The following is a 4,473-nucleotide window of genomic DNA, read 5'->3' on the forward strand; positions in this document are numbered from 1 at the left end:
CCTATACTAAACACGAGACAACCTAAGAACTAATACCTCACCATGAATAACTGAAACATAGATTTATAATAATAATAATAATAATAATAATAAACAAAGCATCAGAGAACCAGAAAATAATCCATAATGCAAAAATAAACCAAAACAAAAGAAACTCAAAATGCTGGGTCAAAATGACCCAGAACTGTGACAGTTTCCATTTCAAGCTTTGCTTCTCCAAGACATGAAACGGACATGAATGCAGGAGTTGCATTACCAGCAGGGGCAGATAATATATTTAAAGGCACAAAAATGTATGAAGTACATTCCAGGGTCCATAGTTGCCAGAAACTATTAAGATAGGTGGCTAAAAACATGTAACTGTATTTGTAAAGTTTTTTTAAACTCTTTCCTGGGATTTTTGCTTGAAATAAAGTATATATCTCTCTCTCTGTTACAGCAACTTCTGCATGTGTGTCTATTTCATGTTTTGGAGAGGCGAAGCGTAAAATGCAAACATGCTTTGATATGATATTGGGTCGTTCTGACAGCAGTTTTCCACTCCTGTGTTTGTATGGTGTCAGCAAGAGTGGAGTATACTTAAGGCTCTATCACCTGCTGTTAAAACCTTCTGCTTGCATGATGCAGCCAATCAGAAGAAAGTTGGCTTATGATAAGGGAGCAGGGGGATAACAGCCTGTTTAAGACACTTGATGAACTAAGGAAGTGTACCACCTTGAAACAAGATGTAGATAATTTTGAACTGCAACTATTGCAAATGTTTTCTAGTAGAGTGCAAGAACAAAAAAATATGCTGTTGTAAATTAGCATAATGGGTTCAATTAAAAGTGTGTGAAAATGTATAAATCAAACAAAGACTCTACAAACGGGAGTTTGGTTTGGTACTGGCATGATGTGAAATGTGCATAAACTCTGGATATAGGTATGTTTGTGTGAAAATGGATCGATACACGTCTCAGTGGCAGTATGTTTAATATTGTGTCATAGGAATTTTTTAGCTTGCGTGAATTTGTTTCATATAATTATCATTTCATTTAAAAATCAGCTCTCAAAACTTAGAAAACCTTTTCCATTAACCCACATTCAATTTAACCTCACAGGAAATAGAGTACGGTGTAATTGGGGTGTTTGTTCTGCATTTATTTAACGCCAGAACAAAAGGATGCGTATTATTGGATGTGCCGGCATTACTGAGAAAACTGACAGTTTAAATCCAAGGCAATTACTGAGCAAAATAGTGCTCCTCAGAAAAAGGCCTAAATCCATCACAGGATATATTAACAGGCTCATATTAAACTCCTATTCAGATATCATACGTACTTGAGATAATATCTGCGTTATTATGAGACTGTATTTAGAACTCTGACTGGTGTTAATAGTCAGTAGGCCACATTTCAGATCAGTTTTAATATATGTAGCACCAGTCCTCAACAAAAGGGAGCTCAAGGTACTTTTAAAAAATATATGTCTTACAGAGAGATACCCAGCAATCCCATATGAGCAAGCACATGACAGCAGTGGGGAGGAAAAACTCATTTCTAACAGGGAGAGATCTTAAGCAGAACCAGGCTCAGGAAGTGCAAAGCAATCTGACGTGACTGAGGGTGATGGGAAGCACAGCAGTAACCCTCTTAAACTAGAACACAGTGATTAAAGCGTGCCTGAACAACCCCAAATGACATTCAGGTACTTCCAGTTAACAGAACTTGAATCTGATTGGCAGGTCAATGCCTGGTAATGTTAAATGAGGTGATTTTTCATGTGCTACAGCCTGGCATTGGTTGTAGTGGTGACATGGAGATGCTGTCTCAAGAGAATAATGACATCCCACAGCTTAAAGTCTCAACACGTCCTTCTTCCTTCCTATTACTGTGATGTGTTCATGGTGCAAATGTCAATAAAGTTGTGGTTGGAGCTAGCTAGCCTATGATAGCAGAGTTAGCAGAAACAGATTTTTATTTATTTTCCAATTTTCATTGGCAGTAATTTCAAATGCTTGAACCAACATCTCCAAACACGCAAATTCTGCTCAGTAAAATTAAATAAACCCGAAAGTCTAGATAAATATAGATACAGACAAATAAATATATGGATCTAGATACATTAATATAGAGTTTGAATAAAAAAAACCAAAAAAAAAAACCAACTATCATGTATAGATCCTGAATCTATACATAATGTGTTACTGAATTATGGATGAGATTATCTTTGCAATTGTAGTCTTTTGGTGCAAAAGCAGCTCTCACCATAATTTTGGTATTTCCAGTCAGCTTTTACTTCTTTCTAGCTAAAAATAGCATCCAGTTCTCAGAAATTCCCTTCAGTGAAAGATGCCTCTATGAAGCTGACTAATGGTGAAAGTCAACAACATTTCACAGTAATCATTGCTTGTTTTCCAGCACACAGTCACCTCTGAACAAGTCCTAAACTGAACTGTTGTTCACACTAAATAATTGCTATGTTCATCTGTAAGTGAACATCATCATTATGAGGTAAAGATACAGAGACAGACCAAGCCCAGGGACTGCACATTTGAAGGCAAGAAGAACTCACGTTGCTGTCTGTGCTTTCTCATACTCTGGCAGTAGGCATAAATCTTCAACCGAGGTGCCGCACCACATTATACATAACCGTGTGGACAAATCAGTATGTGCCAACCTGAGAATGAGCACATCTGAAGCAATGAATCCTAAAAAAGACCCCTTCTCATTGAGGGCAGGTGATGAAAGCAAAATATATTCCATTGCTTTTTAAAAAGTTACCTGATTCTCAAAGATTCTGAGACATGGGATCACATAGAAGTCGCATGATGCTTATGATTGTATTGTTGAGCAAGGTCAGAGAGTAAAGACATTTTGTGCTTTTTTTCCCCCATTAGATCACTACTTAGAAGGGATGGTTTCCTAGAGAGTGCTGAAAATAAACCAGAAGTCAGGATTTAAACCAAGAAGCATGTTAGTGACAGCAAATGTGCACTTACAGTCATTAAAACTGCATCACAAATATGTGTGTGTATGCCTTTGTCTCTGTGAGAGGGCAACAAAAAATTGGTGTAAATACCACTAACTACTACAATGAATACATGAACAAAATCTTATATTCTACATTTGCATAAACGATTAAACATTATTTTCTGGAGCATTTCAGAATGAATTTGACTGTTAATGAGCATCACTTTAAAGGCAGTATATTAAGCTGTCGCTCAGCTTTGTGTTTATATTCTTCCATTCTATAAACTGCTGAACCTTGGTGAGCCTCTTCAGTTCATTCTCCATTTGCTGCTGCTGTGTTAGCTCGTCCCCCTCAAAGGCAACTTACTGATGATTGGCTTCCCCTTGTAAAAAGGTGTGAAGAGCAGGTGGGCAGAGCTGTTGTGTTCGCAGATAAAGCCATGTGCTTGAGATCACCATATTAGGGATATCCACTCACTCTGACATCATATTGAACCAGGAGTAAAAAAAAAAAAATATATCTGAAATTGAATGTTTGGGGATTGCTTCCAAACATTCAAGCACTTACTTTGACCATGATGAGCATATAATATTATAACACTGCAGATTACAGCAGTGGTATAAACAGGTCCACTTAAATGATATTAAGTGATATTAAGCTCCACAAGTAGAAAAAAAAACATTGTTAAATTGAAAAAAATTTAATTAAATGAATCCTAAAATACAGAGTTTGATTGCCAAAATACTTCTTCAGTCACCTGTTGCACCTTCAAGAATTAATTTTTTTCAGTCGTGTTTTCAGTAGTCAAACCAAAGTCAAATCTCCAGTGCAGGTAAACATGAGTTTAAGATGTAGCAGATTTATTATACCAAAATGAACATACTTGTACTGCATGACTGCTGCTCCAAACAAAGACAAAAACCATCAACTCAGATGAACAAAAAATTAACTTACGTCTTACTTCGGCTGAAGAAATGCTGGCGCAGTACAAAAGCCAGAGTAGAGAGAAACATGATGGTGGTGCACATGGTCCCAAGAGTCCACCACCACCGCCACCCTGCATTCACAGAGAAAGCAGCCTCAAAATATTCCACCCATTCTGTAAACCTCAAGCACAGCTGAGAAAACCATTTCCCAGTTACCAGGTGTTTGTCTCTCCCCTTGCCTGGATCAGGAACACAGGAGGATTAGTCAATCCCAGATTAGAAAAGATGATATGCTGCAGAATTGAAGAACAGCCCTGCACTGCACATATAAGCTACAGTGTGTGTGCGCACTTGTTGTGCATGATTCATGTTTCTGCACTGCTTGATTTTCCATGAAATGCAACTGGATTTTTTTTCCAGTTATTCTCCAACTTTTTCTGCAGCATATAATATCAGCTGCTGTAACATCTATTATCCAACAACCCGCCCTGCCCGGCCGGCCTGCCTAAGTTTTCCCCAGTCACCTCATCATCAGTTGCTGCACACCTGCCCCTCATTTCCCCAATTATCTCCTGGTTCATCTTCAGGACCAACT

The 4,473-nt window shown here is 37.9% G+C and overlaps 1 long non-coding RNA gene across 1 annotated transcript in view; it reads right to left on the minus strand.

The window, feature by feature from the left end:
- LOC102304998 overlaps nt 1–4,170 on the minus strand; it is a 27,382-nt gene extending 23,212 nt beyond the window's left edge. The window contains exon 1 of the long non-coding RNA XR_316561.3: nt 3,907–4,170. This is a non-coding gene — a long non-coding RNA (uncharacterized LOC102304998). The remainder of the gene's footprint in view (nt 1–3,906) is intronic.
- Between the last annotated feature and the right edge of the window lie 303 nt (nt 4,171–4,473).

The sequence above is a fragment of the Haplochromis burtoni genome, unplaced genomic scaffold (genome assembly GCF_018398535.1).
Source record: "Haplochromis burtoni strain Fernald_Lab_line unplaced genomic scaffold, NCSU_Asbu1 Contig_181, whole genome shotgun sequence".
NCBI classification, from domain to species: Eukaryota; Metazoa; Chordata; class Actinopteri; order Cichliformes; family Cichlidae; genus Haplochromis; species Haplochromis burtoni.